Here is a 20,146-nt window from a genome sequence, read left to right as displayed (position 1 = left end):
AAATACATAGTAAAATGTACAGGAAAGCCAATGCGTGTAATCCACTGTTACATGCCAGGAGATTACACCCAAAGAGGGAAATCAACGCCATCCCCTATGGAGAAATATTAAGGGCCCGCAGAAACTGCATTCGAGACATGGATTTTTCCAGCAATTTGAGAGATATTGAGAAGAGGTTTCTTGCAAGAGGATATCCTAAGAAAATAATCCAAAGGGCCAAAGATAGAGCAATGCGATTACAAAGGTCAGACACTCTCAATAGAGCAAGAAAGCCTAAAGACAAGACTACACCTGTGAGATTAGTGTCTAATAACCATCCTTGGTCATACAAACTGTATGGAATACTCAATCGCAACCTGCCCCTACTCACTGCCGACAGGTCCTTGGAACAATATGTTTCCAGACTTCCAAGCATCACATATGGGAAAGGCATGAAAATTCAAAATCTAATTAGTCCCAGCTACCCTTCACAGTTCAAAACCAATACAACCTGGCTAACACAACTAAACATCGGTTCATTTATCTGTGGATGCTGCAACATGTGTAGGTTGGCCAAAAGAGGGGTAAAAGAATTTGAATATAACGGATCACGCAGATTTCAAATTCATGACCACATAGTTTGCCTGACAAAGTTTGTGGTATATGCGATACTGTGTAAATGTAATAAAATTTACATTGGAAGCACCATTTGTCCACTCAAAGATCGAATAGCTGAACACTTCCGTGCACTGAAAAACCTGGACATTAGATACCCAATAGGTAGCCATGCAAGCGAGTGTTAAGAACAGAAAAAATCACTTGGCTTTCAATTTCATGGCATAGAGGTCGTCAAGACTAACCCTAGGTGTGACGAAAGTGAGTAAAGATTGAGACAATGTGAGGCCCGTTGGATCATGAAGCTGCGGGCAGTGGATCTGGGGATTAACGTAGATAATGAATTGCATTACTTTCTACATCTATGATGCACCGCATGTACTGATGTCTGCTCATCCCCTAACCATGCCGTTGTGAACTTCTATGAGACTCTCTATAAACCTATACATTACCTATGACCTGTATTGCTGTTTGCACATATCCTTATCATGTAATTGTGAATGTATATGTGCTTTTGCATATACTTATATATAACCCCTGACCTGTGTATGCTTCTAGAACTTCGGACCACTCTTGCTACTCAGATCTCTATTTGCCCTTTTTCTTTCCCTGCCTTTTACCTCCATCTCTATACACCTATGTTGACAAGTGACTCTCTAGTTAACATATTATGCATCAGACACCTTTTGTGATTTTGGATTTAAGATGCTAGGGTACATTTTCATTCTGAAGACCTAGGTGCCGATTCTGATCCGGTAAAAACCGGGTACGAACCGTCGGTCGGAGCGTTTTCTCCGTCCGACTCGTACCCGGGAAAAAAACATTACAAACATGGAAGTACGATTCGCACGGAAACACAATTTCCGTACGAATCGTACAAAACACCGACCGATGAAAATATACATACAAATGTGATCCGGGAAAGCGCCGACGTGACGTCGGGAGGCATGCAGGCTGCGTTTCACGAACCAGGAAGTACGATCCGCACCGACGTCACCCTGCACGGATAAAATTCTCCGCCTGCCAAAAACTGCCGGGAAATCAGGACGACACGCACAAGGAGCACCTGTACGCGACGGACAGCCATGGACCCGAACCTACGTGTCATCCCAGCCCTCATAGCAGTCCACCTGCTCTACAGGTACCGACGCAGACGCCGCAGAAGGTCAGAACAACACCCAGGGGCAAAGGGGGGGGCAGGGGCAGGACACAAAACCCCCACCCAAGTCACAAATCATACATGCCCTGGACATACCTGACCTTCAGGGCCTGGTCACTTTGAGGGGGTGGGGGCGTGTCCAGCAACGGAAGTGGATGTACACGCGAACCGGCAACACAACAAGTCCGGTACGTACCGTACCCACGCCTTAAGAGCGTGGGTACGAGTCGTACCACGCCCATCCCTACGTCACCCCAATAATGGAGGTACGGCCAGTAGCCACGTTCCAAAGACCTGGGTACGGGCCGTACCCCTACCCGTGTATGTACAACGCGTACCAACACCCCACCTGTGGATGTACGGACCGTACCCACACCCGCGTACGTATGGAGCGTACCCCCACCCCAACAGTGTATGTATGGAGCGTACCCCCACCCCAACAGTGTATGTATGGAGCGTACCCCCACCCCAACAGTGTATGTATGGGCCGTACCCCCACCCGTGTATGAATGGAGCGTACCCCCACCCCACCCGTGTATGTACGGACCGTACCCCCACCCGTGTATGAATGGAGCGTACCCCCACCCCACCAGTGTATGTACGGGCCGTACCCCCACCCCAACAGTGTATGTACGGACCGTACCCCCACCCGTGTATGCATGGAGTGTACCCAGACCCGTGTCTGTTCAGAGTGCACCCCCACCCGTGTATGTACGGACCGTACCCACACCCGTGTACGTATGGAGCGTACCCCCACCCCAACAGTGTATGTACGGACCGTACCCCCACCGGTGTATGTATGGAGCGTACCCAGACCCGCGTATGTTCGGAGCATACCCCCACCCGTGTATGTATGGACCGTACCCACACCCGCGTATGTATGGAGCGTACCCCCACCCCAACAGAGTATGTATGGAGCGTACCCCCACCCCAACAGTGTATGTATGGAGCGTACCCCCACCCCAACAGTGTATGTATGGACCGTACCCACACCCGCGTACGTATGGAGCGTACCCCCACCCCAACAGTGTATGTATGGAGCGTACCCCCACCCCAACAGTGTATGTAAGGACCGTACCCACACCCGCGTACGTATATGGAGCGTACCCCCACCCCAACAGTGTATGTATGGAGCGTACCCCCACCCCAACAGTGTATGTATGGAGCGTACCCCCACCCCAACAGTGTATGTATGGAGCGTACCCCCACCCCAACAGTGTATGTACGGACCGTACCCACACCCGCGTACGTATGGAGCGTACCCCCACCCCAACAGTGTATGTATTGGAGCATACCCCCACCCCAACCGTGTATGTATGGAGCGTACCCCCACCCCAACAGTGTATGTATGGAGCGTACCCCCACCCCAACAGTGTATGTATGGAGCGTACCCCCACCCCAACAGTGTATGTACGGACCGTACCCCCACCCGTGTATGTATGGAGCATACATGGCCAGACACAGAAGGGCTGGGTGCAGAGTCCCCCCAGCAGTGCCCAGACACAGGAGGGGTGGATGCCTATCACTCCCAGCAGTGCCCAGACACAGGAGGGGTGGGTGCAGAGTCCTCCCAGCAGTGCCCAGACATAGGAGGGGTGTGTGCAGAGTCCTCCCAGCAGTGCCCAGACACAAGAGGGGTGGGTGCAGAGTCCTCCCAGCAGTGCCCATGGAAAGAAAAATGGTGGAGTACCCACAGATCCAATGGCCACAATTGTCAGTCAGGTGCAAAAAGACCCTGCAGTACATGTAACACATGTGTGCGAGGCTGGGAGTACACACATGCATACTGCCGAAAAGGGAACATGTCCACATGAAGTCATGTCAACAGACTACATACACAAGTACAGTGATCACCAAGGATGCCACAAATGATGCAGGTGGAGACATCGCTCTGCATGCATGGCCAAAGTTGAAGGGGTCCGTCACACTCCCAGCTAATGTAGACACAGCTCAGCACAACATATTGGAAACACCCTGCAGGGAAGATGTCAGGGTACACAGAGGAAGGAACACACCTTGGGACAATTTCACCATGCAGTAACTGCTTACATGAACAAAGAAACTTAGCTAACACCTTGTGATGGCACACAGATACCAGGGTCCCCCCTATGACCAGCACACTACTACATTTCCCACACACCCAACACATGATCACCACCCAAAATCATGTAGCAGCCCCACCAACAGCAATACCACAAAAGCAGTAGTGTTCTAAGGAAAAAAAATGGCTTTATTCAGCATTATCAAAAAATGTTTGTGTGGATAAAGTTCAATATTTACAAAGCCCATAGGGCAGTCCATGAGTCACAGCTGGATGGGGGACACAGTGGGACGCGTGTCCCCTAGCTTGCCTGCACAGTTCAGACCACCCTGTCTTCCACAGGGGGGGGGCATCATGTGGGGGGGAAGGACCAGGCACCGCAGGGACAGGAGGGGCAAGGGCAGGCGTTGTGGGTGCAGGGACGGAGGACTCCACCACAGGGGGTGGGGCAGCGCCAAAGGAGGTGGTGAGGATGGCGCTGCACACGTTAGCAAGGTCCCCCAGCGTATCCCCTGCACCCGAAGGAACCACAGGCCCCAAGGAGGGGGGGGGGCGGAGGAATGGGTCGCAGCGCCACTGGGGGAGGGTGTGGACAGGGGGGGCACTCAACTCCCCTGACCGGGGACTCCTTTGCCCGCTTGCGGGGTGGTGTCACTGTTGGGCTCAGGGACAGAGCGGCCATGAAGGAATCTTTGCTGGATTCGTGGCCAGGAGAGCTGAGGGGAGTGGATTTGGAGGGAGTGGATTTTGTGGAAAGCGGACTCCCACTCTGGCTGCGTGACTTACGTTAGCCCCCCGACCCAGTGGGTGTGCCTACCTCACCCTGTGTGTGCGTGCCAGGAGGTGTGCGCTTGCCCTGCCCTGCTGGTGTGGTGCCTGTGTCTGGTGGGGTGCGTGCATGCTGACGTCTGGGTGTACGTGGGACAGGCATGGGAGTGGGAAGTGTGGATGGGGCAGGGGTAGGGGGTGGGACATAGCGCTGCAGGAGACCCACTGCGGCAGTCAGTGTCGAGTCTATGGACCTCAGCAAGTTGCGTTGGTCAGACTGCGCGGCTGAAATGCCCTCCAAGTATGCCTCCATCTGGTTGAGCACTTGGCTGTGGCCATGGAGGACATTAAGCGTCGCAGTCTGACCAACCCGCAACTGCCGCAGGATGTCCACAGACTCGGCATTGGTGGCAGCAGTGGAGACAGGGGCAGGGGGTGCGGTGCCTGGCAAGAAGGAGACACATGGTGACCGAGCACGGCGGGAAGGGACACGAGCAAGTGGGAGGCTGGTGATCGGAATGGAGGGGGCGGGTAGTGATGGAGTGCTGGTGTCAGCTGTGGGACCAGCCACCGCCCCCTCGGAGTGCTCAGCCTCGGACCCGTCTGCATCATAGTCGGTGGTGGATTGACTGGACAGGTCCTCCGCTGCACTCCCGTCGGCCTCCGTGCCACTTGATGTGCCAGACAACTCTGCACTGCTGGCACTGGTGCCCGCTCCCTCCTCACGGTCTGTGCCAGTGTCTCCCTCGGAGTCCCCCGACGATGCTGTGGGCAAGGTGAAGAGACAGGAAATAATCAGACATCTGTATACATATGTCACATGAGTCAAATCCACATAGGTCACAGTGCATAGCCTGAAAAGCAACATGAGTAACATCTACAATACAAGGTACATATGTAGGCCCTGCAACACACAGTTGGTTGACCCACCATGCCACTGACCAACTATGGCGAGCATGACACAAAAGCAAATAACATGATATGGATTTGGACAGAGGAGCCAGGCACTGGGGACTATCCAGCACAGCATATGCAGCACACAGCGTTGGCGTAAAAAGGGATGAGCAGGAGCCATGTCTATTAACTGTAGGCACATGCTGCAAAGGCAATACTTAAAAACATGCCCAACATTAATGGGTCAACTGCACCTTGAGTGTATGTCCAGACAAACATCACACACTGGCCAGACCTAGCAAGGAGACTTCAGGTCTAGACATGTATGCCTTGCCCGCACCAACCACCCCCTACATGAGACAATTTTTTGAGACACAGGAAGCACTTACATCTCTTAGTCTGGAATAAAAACACATGGCCTGCAAAAAATCCAGATTGGACACAAAATACCCCTGGTGCGCCGGTACAAATACATCATCTACAAATGGCCAGCATCAGATCATTGTACCAAGACACACAGGCACTGGCCCCCGTGAGTATGAACAAGGGACATTTGGTCAGACTGTACAGTGGACAGATGTAGCAGAGTTTACGTAAACACAAATGGTGCCAGGGTACAATGGCACAGAGCACAACCTATGCTGGCGACACAGGGATTGTCGACATTTTTGGATTACACACATGATACCTAGAAAAAGATGCCCCAGGGGACAGTAGTGGCCACACTACTCCATGGTCCTGAATGGTAATGACTGCAACACAAGCCACCATCCCTGCACTCTGCATATCTCACACTCATGCACATCATGTCACACGCCACAAAATAGGACATGCATGCTGTATAGCAATACACGTGAGAGACACACTCCTATGTCTGGACTCAGCATCAGTGACAATTGACATGGACCCCACAAGTACTGAACTGGACAGGGCACAGGCAAGGTCCCAAAACCTATTACACACCACCCCCACACATGAAGCTGCAAGCATTGGGCACATCGATAAACTGGCAGCCTAGATAACCTTTTGCAAGTGTGACTACACACAGACCAGGGTACACATGCCAAGGAGGGGAAGGGAGGAAGGACAGCACCGCTACACTTTGGGGACCAGGAACTGCACTGCACATGTAAACCCTGGCAGTGTATCCATGCAAATGTGCACTTACAAATGCTGGTGACACACAACAAACACACATGTACCTACCCCCTTCCTGCTGCTGCTTTTCCCGTAAGCGCCTGTCCATGTCAGGGAAGATGACCGCCAGCACACGCTTGTGGATGTGGGTCAGACGGCGGCGCCCATGGTTCTTTTGGCTCACAGGTGAGTCCCCCAGCAGGACCCGTGCGATCCTCCGCGTCCAGCACCGGATATCCTGCCAGAGTTTCCTCACCTGGGCTCGGCGCCGCTTCCGACCATCTGTCCGCCTCACGGCACTGACGGCGTCCTTCCAGATCTGCTCCTTGGCACAGGCGCCTACCTGTGAGGATGAAAAAGTGAGACAACATCAATACACCTGCGACATGTCACAGAGACACACATTAGAGCAATTTGGCTGGTTTTAACAGGGCATAGAATGCATCAAGCTCATTACACCTGTGTCATAGGGACACTTTCCTCTGTGGAAGGCAAAAAGCACTAGGTGGCATTGTAGAGTACACAGGTGGCATGAGGGGTACGACACAATCAATCATCCAGGCTCACACTGTGCATCACAAGCGACACCAGGATTATGTGCAGCACCTCAAAGCAGTCACATGCCACAGGCCACTGAGGCGCCCTCAGCAGAGTACACAGACACACACAGCCACAGGACAATCACCTGCCATTGCCAACTGCAGCTACACACCTGACTCTGCACATGTGCCACTAGACTGGGGGGTGTCACAGGTGTGGGGCTGGCCCATCACCGCAGACACACAGCACTGCTCCCTGCTCACATCAGATGGGCAGGGTATATCCATCCCTCATGCAGCTGGGGTGCTACACTCCACATATGCACTCACCCACATGACAGGGGACTTACACACACACACCAATGTCCAGGGGACAAACACATCATTTGTACACTCTCAGCACATGTACACTAAACAAACACACATCTGTGGGTACTGCCACCTGTCACACTGGGGGACCACAGATTCACATAAGGACTGTAGTAACAACATTCCCAGGAGGACTAGACAGGCAGAATGTGTAATGTCACATGCAGTGATTGTCACAGTACACACAATGCAAGTGAGGAGAGCAGACATGCACCACAGCATGCTCTGGCTGGGAGACATTAGGCATTCCCCCACCCGGGACCCACCCTACAGTACATTGCATGTGTGTTACACCTGGACACAATGGCAGAAGTCACAGTCACCAAAAAGGGGCACAGTCTTTGCTAGTGGACTCAGCACTCACCTGAACCCCTGGTCGACCATACAGCATGGGGTACTGTGGGAGGATCACATCCAGCAGGGCTTGGTTCTCCTCCTGGGTGAAAGGCTGGGCCCTCTCCACAGACCTGGACATGGTGCCAGAGGATTCACGAGCAGCAGCAGTGTAGTTGAATCAAAGGATGTGCAGGCAAGTGCTCTCTCATGGGACCTGGCTGCCTTATATCTACCTTGCTGCCCTGTTTCATTCACAGGAGTACAGAGTGATTGGTCACTCACATTTGCATCCTATGTTTCCTCCAATCCATTTAAACCTACCACAGTCAGTGCCTTTGCTTTTTTTTCTTGAGCATGATGTCAACTCAACAACCACTTTGCAACAAAGTAGATTCTTTCAAACCGACTTTTGCTGGGCACCTGATGAAAAAAATTCAAACTTTTAATTCGGTCTCCATGACAACCAGCATGCATGAAGGGCTTTATACTTGTCCCTCATGTGTCCCCTATGTAATTTGGACATTCACACACAGGTACGGTGAGTTCCAGGGCCCTAGGGCACCCCAAATGCATAGAAACGGCCCGTACACACGTGTGTACGGGGCGTATCACTATGGGTACGCATACGCCAGCAAAGCCATAGTGAAACGGCCCGTACACGCGTGTGTACGGGGCGTATCACTATGGGTACGCATACGCGAGCAAAGCCATAATGAAACGGCCCGTACACGCATGTGTACGGGCCCGTACACGTGTGTGTACGGGGCATATCACTATGGGTACGCATACGCGAGCAAAGCCATAGTGATACGGCCCGTACACGCGTGTGTACGGGCCGTTTCACTATGGCTTTGTTCGCGTATGCGTACCCATAGTGATACGCCCTGTACACGCGCGTGTACGGGCTGTTCCACTATGGCTTTGCTCGCGTATGCATACCCATAGTGATACACCCCGTACACACGCGTGTACGGGCCGTTTCACTATGGGTAGGCCTACGGCAGCACTCCCATTGTGATGGGGAACGTACACACACCCTCAGAGCGCATGTACGGTGCATTTCACACCTGACAGTGGTGACAGGCAGCACACAGAAAGGAATAGAGCTGACATACTTGTCCAAGGCTGGACATCAAGGCATTGTCTGTGCAGTACTACATGTGTGGGGGACAAGTGTGTCAGGCTGTAATGTGGCACATTACTCCTGAGTTGTGAATGCAATAGATGTATGATGAGATGTGTACAGATTTCATGTGTGATGGTGGACTATGTGCCAGACATCCCCTTCACTCCTTTGACATGTGTGCATGTAGTACAGAACACTTGTGAAAAGCGTCACTGCCATGGCACAGTCAACAACACACGCAACTGTCCCCTGATGCCAGCTACAGGGGTTTTCACACCTGACATGTGACTTACCGCGTTGCACGATGTGACTATGTCATGTATGTGTCGTGTGTTCCCATTAGCTTGCTGTAGGTGTTTGGTCAAATGCATCTGCAGTTGCTGCAACCAACATGTGTCTGTGTGTAGATGGCCATGGCACAGTGTTACGCATACCAGGCCACATGTGGAATCCGACGTAAGGTGTGTGTGTATGCATCGACACGGAGTTTCAAAACAAGGACATATCTGCATCCTCTCAATGTATGTGGGATCATTCTTGAAATGTAATCCTTCATGGCAAGGTGTGTGGTCTGTCCTTTTTCTATTACATGTGACCTGTGCCTCTAGTGTTCCACAACCTGTCTGTACAATAAACATGCTTCCTCTGCACATATTTGGTTGTCTGTAACTCCTGCAATGAGTCTGCCTGCTCACTTACACTGGCCCACAGCTAGTTTCATGGCATGGCATTATGAGGTTGAGAATAAACGTTTGGAGCTGTCTCTTGGTAGGAGTGTCACATGGCTGGCATACGTGTCCAGGGCATATTGCACAGACCTGACTCTGTATGTAGCATATGTGTATTGCCTGTTGACCATGTGCTCACTACATTGACATTGGTGGTGTAATGTACTCACTCTTCGTTGTCCCTTCTAATTCACTGCAGGGCTCCGCCACTCCCTCGAGCAATTCCGGACTTGGCTGACATGCGGGAAAATGACTGTATACGCCGCTACCGCTTCCCCCAACGTTTGATTGAGGACTTGACGACACGGCTGGCAGCACACCTCCAACCGCTCCACAGGTATCCTGGTGCACTGACACCCAAGGTAAAGGTGATGGCAGCCCTACATTTCTTGGCCACGGGTACCTTTCAACATACCATTGCCCATGTCGGTGGGATGTCCCAAACCATGTTAAGCCGTGTTCTGCATGATTTTGTAGAGGCCATGTTGGAGCACCTTGATGAGTTCATAAAATTCCCAACTCCTGAGTAGTTGACAGCTGTCAAGCGTGAGTTCTATGCACTGGGAGGGATGCCCCATGTCATTGGGTCCATAGATGGAACACATGTGGCTTTGGTACCACCACAGGCACAGGAGGTAGCCTTCCGTAACCGCAAGCATTACCACTCCATTAATGCCCTTGCAGTGTGTCTTGCCAACATGGTGATTTCACATGTCTGTGCTCGTTTCCCAGGATCAGCACACGATGCGTACATCATGAGGCGTAGCAGGGTGCCTGAAATGATGCTGCAGCTGCGCAACGAACGAGCATGTATTGTTGGTGGGTATACTCTGGCAGTCCTGTATTTAACATCATCTTCCTGTCTTACTGCTTCTCCTGACCCACTCTTGTCCATGATGTTTCCATGTAGGGGACGCTGGCTATCCCAACATGCCATGGCTGATCATGCCTCTCCGCAACCCCCGCACGGCTGCCGATCACCGCTACAACAACGCCCATGGGCGGACCAGGCGAGTGATAGAGAGGACGTTTGGCCTCCTGAAGAGCCGATTCCGTTGCCTCCACAAGACCGGTGGCGCATTCCCATATGCACCGGTGAAGGTCTGCAAGATATTCCTCGTGTGCTGCATGCTGCACAACATGGCAGTGGAGAAAGCTGTGCCACTCATCCTGGATCCAGATGAGCAGGACCCTCCACCCGTGGAGGATGAAGGGCTTGGGCATGAGGCAAGTGATGTGGAGGAGGAGGATGCAGCAGAGGACATGCGGAGTCGGCTCATACGCGACTTCTTTGCTTAGTGGTGAGTTCCAGTGTCTGAGTGTGCACGCATTGGGCTGTGTGTGGCATGTGTTGCAATGTGTGTGTCTATCTGCATGTCTTCCAAGTGAGTCTGAGGTGTGTTTGGATGTGTCACTCGAGTGATGGTGCAATAGAAGAATGTTTTTCCAGAGTCATCATTCTCACCTAGCATGTTGACAACCTAATACGTGTCGAGTACATGCACATGCATGCGGATGTACTTCTTTTGGCTGACTTCTGGTGTGTCTTCCATCCACAGGTACTTGCGCATGCTGTCTGCTGGTGGCATCGTTGGGCTCCTGCTTTTCCTCATGAACACAGCAACATGTGCTGAATCAGCGTTACATGCATGGACAAGTTTGAAAATCTCCTTCGGGTAAGGGATGCAGCACGGCTTTTTGGGAGTGGTATTTGTTTTGAATGTGTGTGCACTGCTCCTGTTCATGTTTGGTTACTTAGCATACATGTAGAATCACCATGGGGCACATGACCTGGAGCAGAATTCACCTGAATTGATGGTCAGACTTGGTGACAGTCATCTGTAATGGGATTGTGATGGAGCCATCAATGTGTGTAACACTGGCCTCGGAAACATACGGGTTGCACCGAGTTGACATGGTGTGTGAATTCCCCATTAGGGGCTCAATGGTGTATAGCAGGCTCTCCGTGAGCAGCAGGGGGTGTTTAGCTGTAACCCGTCACTTGTGTGCCAGTGCCATGGATTGTCAGCATCTGTGGTGCTAAGGGGGTTGCCAGTGTTGGTCCCACGCGTTCATCCACATGACCTGTGTATGTGTTGACAGAGTAGCATTAGTATTCCGACACACATGAGTAATTGTAAGGTTTTGTGGCATGTCAGTCTCCACGACGGCCACCGTGCCGCATGTGAAGCCATTGAGTGTGTTCCTTGTCTTTGTGTGCTACTTGTGGCATTGTTTCCTTGACATGGAGCATGCTGCTGCAGGCACCCAGTGTCCACGCAAACAAGCTGGTGTCCATCATGGATTGCTTGCTGACATGTGCTATGCTGATCAGCAGCATCTGTGCCTCATGCGGCAGCACACTCTGCATTATGCACAAGATCCCCAGTTCCATCCACCTCAAGGCAAGAGGGAGACCATCCCCCAGGTCAACTATGGCATCCGTGTCTACTCCTACCCTGCCCTCTACGGACATGTGCGTTCGAAATCCCATGATACTTGTCCACATCCAGGGTGCATCTGCACAGCTCTGCTACTACATCCGGCGACAAGGCCACATTAACGTCCCACAGAGATGGGGGAGTGGATCACTGCCAGCTGCAGGATGACCTTCTCAATCCACGCACACCCTCAGGATGCAGCCCACACCCACAACACAACTTTGTGGCACTGTGATCCAATGTATGTGTCTTGTAAAGCGCACTGCTGCCCTGAGGCGTCATGGCGCTCTAGACCGCTGGGGAACCCGTCCTGGCTATCCCTGTGAGATGGTCCCTCCTGGGTATCTCCAAGGTGAAACCAGGCATCCCCGGCGAATGTGGGGGGCCGTTGTGGAGATGAGGCAAGCTAATGCCCAGAGTTGCCGAGTGTGTTCCTGGTTAGAGTAGGTACCGAGGCGAGAATTATCGAGTCCGTTTTGACCCTGGTCCACAACCCTGCCGCGTCGGGAATTGAACCCTGGTCCCTGGCCGATTCTCTGCTTGCGGATCTGCCGCCTCTAACCAGTGAGCCACACCTCTCCACGATCCAACACCCAATTGTGCCATCTCCATGCATCCAACCTTGGCTGGCCCACCATTCTCCACATCCACCTGACTCAAGCATGCTGGACATGGTTCTGCCACATGTCTACACATACCTGGGACTCCCACCCCAGGACACTCCACATGATCCCTGACCTCTGCGCATGACTGTTGCTCTTCTAAATAGGTCTGTGGGCACATTTGTGCGGGCACACCCTCAGCTGGTTGGGCCCATCACGGGTGAGTATGGTGCTCCATGTCTGTCTTGGATGGTACGTTGTGACCCATGTGTGTCCTGTGCCAGACTCAGACCCCAGGGTATGGTGGTTCGGAGTTAATTCAGAAATCATGCATGGTTTGACTTTACAACACACACATGTAATGGAATAATGTAAAATGACGGCATCATCTTGTGATTGTGATGAATTTTATTAGTGCTGGGGTACGTGTTTGGGGGGGGTGACAAGAGGTGCTTGGCGGGAGTGTAGAATCCAAAGTTCACAGGGGGAGTTGGTGTCCTTGCGATTGACATTCATCAGAGTCTGTGCCACAGTCTTTGTCAACATTGGTCAGACAGTGACCAGCAAGGCCATGTGGCAGAGAATGTCCTTTGCTGCTGTGCTGCTGTTGGGCCAGAGGGCCAGGTGCCAGGCCAGGTGACCTGGGAAATGGTGATGTTCCGCTGACTCTCACGGTCTTTTTCGTGGACGACCCACCTTCCTGCGGGGACCCTCAGACGCCTGGCTTGACGGTGCAAGGGACTCTCCGTCAGATGAATCCTCCTCCTCCTCCCTCCCTGTGTGTGGTGCTGCTCTATGCCTGGTGGCACAGGGAGGGTTTGCCAGGCTTTGGGCGATCTGACGGAGGGATTGGCTCACGTCCCTGTGCACCGCCAAGTGCTCTGCATGTCTTGCCTCCATCCTGGCATGATGCTCAACCTGCAGGGCCTTCATCTCATTGAGGGTCTCCACTACCTGGGCGATGCCTCTGGAGTTACGCCGGTATGCATCCAGGATGTTTCTGACGTGTGCCATAGCCGGGTCCTGAGCCAACTGGGCAGGTTTGGGCCTCCGCCGTCCTCCACTCCCACCACCCCTGCCCACTTGCGCCTGGCCTGCCGTTGTGGGCACATCGGGTCTCCGGGACCCCTGAGGGATGGCATTTGCAGTGTCGCCTGCCTCCTCCTGGGTGCCCGGAGAACCTTGTCCCTCCTGGACAGACTGGCTGCGTTGTTGTGTACGGGCAGGGCTCCTGGGTGTCTCCTGGGATGTGGCAGGAATGGGGGTGATGGTTGGCACAGTTGTACCTGATGCAGGTGCTGCAGGTGGATGGACACCAGAGGGGCCAGGTTGGTCTGGGTCATCCACGGAGTGGTGAGAGTCGTCGCTGCCGGTGGGGTCCTCTTCATGCAGAGCCTGGTCCTGTGAGTCTTCCCTCCCAGTGTTGGGGGGAGATCGATGACGTTGACCTGTGTCTGAGAGAGACAGTGTTAATTGTGTCACATGCGACATCCATGTTTCATTCTTTTTGATTTGGCACAGTTCCTCTGGGTGGTTGGATTTGGCTAGCATTCCTCACACAGTGCACTTGTGCATGGGTATGTCCCTTGGCCAGAGCTGTCGACACTTTACCTATGTGTGACACAATCTTAGTTGATGCATATTTTGTGAACGCAGTCAGCAGTGTAGTGAGCGGGCGTAGCAAGCCATGCAGAGCCGCCTTACGTGTTGCACTGTACGTGGCCAAATGGTGTTTTTTCCATGCTATTTGAGAATGCAGGTAGGTAACTTAACAATTTGTGACAGGGTTCTGACGAACACAGTGGGTAGGTATACTGGGTGTAAGGTTCTGTTTGTGCGTGCAGCACAGATGTACTCGTGCACAGGTTGACACATGGCCTAGTGTTTATCAAAGGTTGAAGGGGGGGTTAAGGCACTGCCAAACCTTGTCTACATGCACACAGTCCACCTGCTGAAGAGCGGACATGGCCACACCACCCAAGGGTGATTTGGTCTCCCTCTGTCTCCCTTTCTCCCTCCCTCTGTCGGCCTCCTCCCTCTGTCTGTCTCCCTTTCTCCCTCCCTCTGTCAGCCTCCTCCCTCTGTCCATCTCCCTCTGTCTCCCTTTCTCCCTCCCTCTATCAGCCTCCTCCCTCTGCCCATCTCCCTTTCTCCCTCCTTCTGTCAGCCTCCTCCCTCTGTCCGTCTCCCTCTGTCTCCCTTGCTCCCTCCCTCTATCAGCCTCCTTCCTCTGTCCGTCTCCCTCTGTCTCCCCTTCTCCCTCCCTCTGTCAGCCTCCTCCCTCCCTCTGTCTGTCTCCCTGTGTCCACCTCTGTCTCTGTCCCTCTCTCTGCCCCTCTCCCTCCCTCTGTGTGTCACCCTCTGTCACCTCAGCCCAGCTTCCTGGGCACACACAGTTTGCAGGTCTTGCAAAGGCCATTGGCTTGTTCATGTGGGTTTGTTTCTTCTCTGTGGGCACCCATTGGGCGTAGTGTCTGAGTCTGCGCTGCTGCTGTGGCGATGTGTGCTGACACTCTTTCAGTGTGCTGCGTCTTCATTGGCTGCTGTTATGTGCAAATTGTGCATTCTTACCCATGTCGTCCTGCAACGCGGCCACCATTAGCAGGCAAAACAGTACTGTGTGGGGACACACTGTTGGTATGGCTGTGCCCTAAGCCATATGGGCTGAGGGCATTATTGTGTGCTTCAGAGTTGCTCTCTGTCAGTTTTGAGGCCCACCCACCCGGCATCGGGGACATCCTGTCTTGTGCTGGTGTTTTGTGTGGCCGGTGACTTGGCATGGCCTTGCTTGGGGCATGGGGCATGGAGGCGCTAGTGGCATGTGTGTGTTTTTGGAGTGTGGTTGTGTCCGGTGCTGGCTTTGGGGGGGTTGCGTGCATGATTGGTATTTGGGTTGTATATGGCGTTCCCCCCATGTGAGGTGAGTTGTTTGTGTACTCACCAGGCTCTCGGACTCCCCCTAGTCCGTCTACTATCAACGGTGGCAGCGTGGCCATCACCTTCTCCTCCCAGGGATGGTAGTGTACCGGTCTGCGGGGCGGCCCTCCTCCAGTGATGTTGGCCTGGTTGTGCTCGTCCGTCATTTTGCGGCGGACTGTCCTCCGCAGATCGTACCACCAGGCTTGGCACTCATGCCTGGTCCTTCAGGTGGACCCAACAGCATTCACGGAATTGACTATCCTCTCCCGCATGGCAGTTTTTTCTGATATGCTGGTCCGTCTGATCAATGTTCCGAAGAGCTGTGGCTCGACTCTGATGATTTCGTCAACAAGGGACTCCAGCTCGTCCTTTGTGAACTTTGGATTCTTGTTGGTGGGCATGGTGTGGGGTGTGGGTGTGGATGGTTGTGGGGGTGTGGGTGTGGATGGTTGTGGGGGTGTGGGTGTGGATGGTTGTGGGTGTGTGAGTGTGGTTGTGCAGGTGTGTGTGTGTGTGAATGTGATGAGGGTGTGTTTGTGATGGTGGTTGTGTGAGGTGTGCAAGTGTAAGGTGTATTGATGGCAGTGCGTTGTCTCTGGGGTCTGGCAGCAGTGGATCTGTTGCAAAGGATCATGGTTTGTGTGTGTTGGGCCTTTTTATTGGTCCATTTGTGGGTGTGGCTGTGTTTGAACTTTGGGTGGGTGTGTTATAAGGAGTGGTAGTGGTTTGGGCCTCTGTTTCTCTGTTTTTCAGTTGCAGGTCAGTATATAAGATGTGTGCCTCGGATTGACTGTCCTTGTGTTTTTTTGGTTAGTTCTTGTTCAGTAGGAGTGTTTTTAGCGTCTGTACGGTGCGTACATGGGCCATGTTGTTGTACAGTGCTGTCCTTTGCTATGGCTTAGTACGACTCGTACATGCCCGATGTTGGGTGAGGTTGCTGGTGTGTGGGCCTGGGGTAGGGTGCGTACGAACACAGGCAGGGTGTTGGTCCGCACCGTCCATCGGTGGTGGTGTTTCGCACGGCACATACAAGGGGGGCTGGGTGTAGGGTCCGTACATACACGGGTGGGGTGTTGGTACGCTCCATTCATACACGGGTGGGGGTACGGTCCGTACATACATGGGTGGGGTGGGGGTACGGTCCGTACATACACTGGTGGGGTGGGGTACGCTCCATTCATACACGGGTGGGGGTACGGTCCGTACATACACGGGTGGGGTGTTGGTACGCTCCGTTCATACACGGGTGGGGGTACGGTCTGTACATACACGGGTGGGGTGGGGGTACGCTCCGTACATACATGGGTGGGGTGGGGGTACGGTCCGTACATACACGAGTGGGGTGGGGGTACGCTTCATTCATACACGGGTGGGGGTACGGTCCGTACATACACAGGTGGGGTGTTGGTACGCTCCATTCATACACGGGTGGGGGTACGGTCCGTACATACACGGGTGGGGTGGGGGTACACTCCATTCATACATGGGTGGGGGTACGGTCCGTACATACACCGGTAGGGTGGGGGTACAGTCCATACATACACTGGTGGGGTGGGGGTACGGTCCGTACATACACTGGTGGGGTGGGGGTACGCTCCATTCATACACGGGTGGGGGTATAGTCCGTACATACACGGGTGTGGTGTTGGTACGCTCCATTCATACACGGGTGGGGGTACGGTCCGTACATACACGGGTGGGGTGGGGGTACGCTCTGTACATACATGGGTGGGGTGGGGGTACGGTCCGTACATACACGGGTGGGGTGGGGGTACGGTCCGTACATACACGGGTGGGGTGGGGGTACGCTCCATTCATACACGGGTGGGGGTACGGTCCGTACATACACTGGTGGGGTGGGGGTACGGTCCGTACATACACTGGTAGGGTGGGGGTACGGTCCGTACATACACTGGTGGGGTGGGGGTACGCTCCATTCATACACGGGTGAGGGTACGGTCCGTACATACACGGGTGGGGTGGGGGTACGCTCCATTCATACACGGGTGGGAGTACGGTCCGTACATACACGGGTGGGGTGTTAGTACCCTCCATGCATACATGGGTGGGAGTACGCTCCATCCATACACTAGTGGGGGTTCGGCGCGTACATCCGCGGCCGGGGGGCATTTAGCGCGTACATGCGGGGTGTTCGGCGCGTACGCGGGCACATGTCTCCATGCTTGCTATGGGTGCTTGGTCGGTACGGTGTTTTTTGCATACAGTTGTGAAATCGAAAGGACGGGAGTGATCGTACTTGCGCGGTCGGACTTCATTTTTCCGATTCGTACGGTAAATCGTCCGGGGATGTGTCGGACACAATTTCCGACCCGAGGACGTGTGGGGGACTTTTCCAGATGTGATTCGTATGGAGTTTTTCCCATGCGAATCGTACTTGGCAGTTTGTACGGTACTTGTGCGACTCGTACGTAAAAAAATACGGATGCGAGTCGTACTGTATTTTTTTTTACCGGATCGGAATCGGCACCCTAGTGTGTCCTTTATTTGGGACATACCTCCAATGACCTGTTATAATCCTCCATTTATAAGTTACCAATTTTGTTTTTGCCGCCTCTACGGTGTTCGATTGCAAAGAGACTGACGCTGTAATGCTTGTTATTCTAACAAGATAATCCCTGAAAAGGGACGGTATACACATTGAAAATGCCCCACTGTGATATACATCTTTATTCTAGTGTTTTGATTAGTTTGGTTAGTATTACCCTTAGATGGAGGCTGGCTACTCTGCCGCTTGGCCACTTCTCCCTCTTTTTGTCCGTCTTTTAATAGCCGACAACATGTGTCTCTGTCGGCCTATAATATGGCGTTATAGTTTCTGCTGTGACAGAGCCCGTATGTACATCAAATATATCTCATTGCGAAATATATTTTATTTTCATACTTTTACCTGCTTTTGAATACCATTATATTGTGCCTGCCTCCAATATCTAATTATACGCGTTACCGCAAGAAGCAAAATGCCCTTAGTAAGGACATTTTAAGGGGTTGTCTCTCCCTTGATCATGTGAATCGTATTTGCTGGCTCAAGTACATCAGAGAATGCTTCGCCAGCTCGGAAAGGGCAGATCTATTCGAGAACCCAGTGAAAATTTGTAGTATGGATAATACTTGGGTGAAGGAGAACTTTTTTAAGAAGCGTAAGTGTGACAGAGAAGAAGTGGAACTGAGGAAATCTAGTGTACGTAGGTACCTCTTATTGAAAACTGGGCCATCAATTGAACCTTATATCGTATGGTTTAACAGTAACCATGGCCGTTTTTTATTGACTAGATACCGATTGGTTCTTTTTCATTTTCTCCCGGCCCATCCTCACGGAGATCATAGACGGCAGTGCCTCCTACTCTGTAGCTGTGACGGAAAGTCTACACATGATATAATGTACGTTTTAATGTTCTGTAGTATTTATGAGGTTCCTAGAAAGTTTTATTATTCCTTTTCTTAAACAAACTAGTTTTAGTCAGGTTAAACCTGCTTTTATCTTTTTAAAACTGCTTTCTAGCTACTCGGTTCTGCTTGTTCTTAGTGTTTTTAAGGACTGCTCTTAGGCTTAGGTCCAGCTCTGAGTAACCCTTAGGGCCTATTACCTGACTCCGTGATAACAGGAATTTGGTCTTAGTATGGTTTACGTCCATCATTTTGTACTTTATGAGGTTGTGACGGTCGTTTTCACTGCACCCGATATAGCTTTTATAATTTTTCCTATACTTTATGGTGCCCAGACGACGTCTTTTCCACAACTCTGACTCTTGTTCTTGACATGTGCTTGTTCTCTTTTTAACCCTGTAATGATGAACCTATGATGGATATTCTTCACTGTTTTATTATGTATCAGATGGATCAGTGTGTTTGTTTGACTTTTATGGATTTCTTTGCAAAAACCGAATAAAGTGTTTAAAGAAATAAAGAAAGAGTGGGTGCATCATGTAGGAGAGTAGGATCTGCCTCTTATGGTTACCCCCACTTTTTGCTGGTGTTTCACTGTTTTTCAACTTTAGTCTAGCTGGGGCCCTGCTATTCAGGACCCCAGCCTAGCTGCTTCCTCTCTAAATTGATTCCATGTACTTTAGGTACACTCCAGATTGGATTCTGGGGTACCCTTATGAGTCCCTGGTATATGGTATACTATGTACCCAGGGCATAGGTACCCCAGCGGCCTACCATGGGCCAATGCATGTATTATGCCACCCCTGGGAAGCCTTCCAAAATGACACCACAGGTCTGCTACTGCAGCCTGGGTAAGGTGGTGCATGCACCTCTTACTGAGATATAGGTTCACTATATCTCACCTATCACTGCACATAGAAACCTATCAGTCACCCCTATGGCAGGCCTTAACAATCCTGAAGGCAGGGTGCTTGGTTATATGTGAGAGGGTGCCCAGGCATGAGCTGAGCCCCTCTGCAGCCTTCGGAATCCATCCTCCGGGGTTGTCAGTAGTGCAGCTTGACCATATACTCTTAAGTGCATTATAA

This window comes from Triturus cristatus, chromosome 7 (genome assembly GCF_964204655.1).
Source record: "Triturus cristatus chromosome 7, aTriCri1.1, whole genome shotgun sequence".
In the NCBI taxonomy this organism is placed as follows: domain Eukaryota; kingdom Metazoa; phylum Chordata; class Amphibia; order Caudata; family Salamandridae; genus Triturus; species Triturus cristatus.
This window is presented reverse-complemented; position numbering follows the sequence as displayed.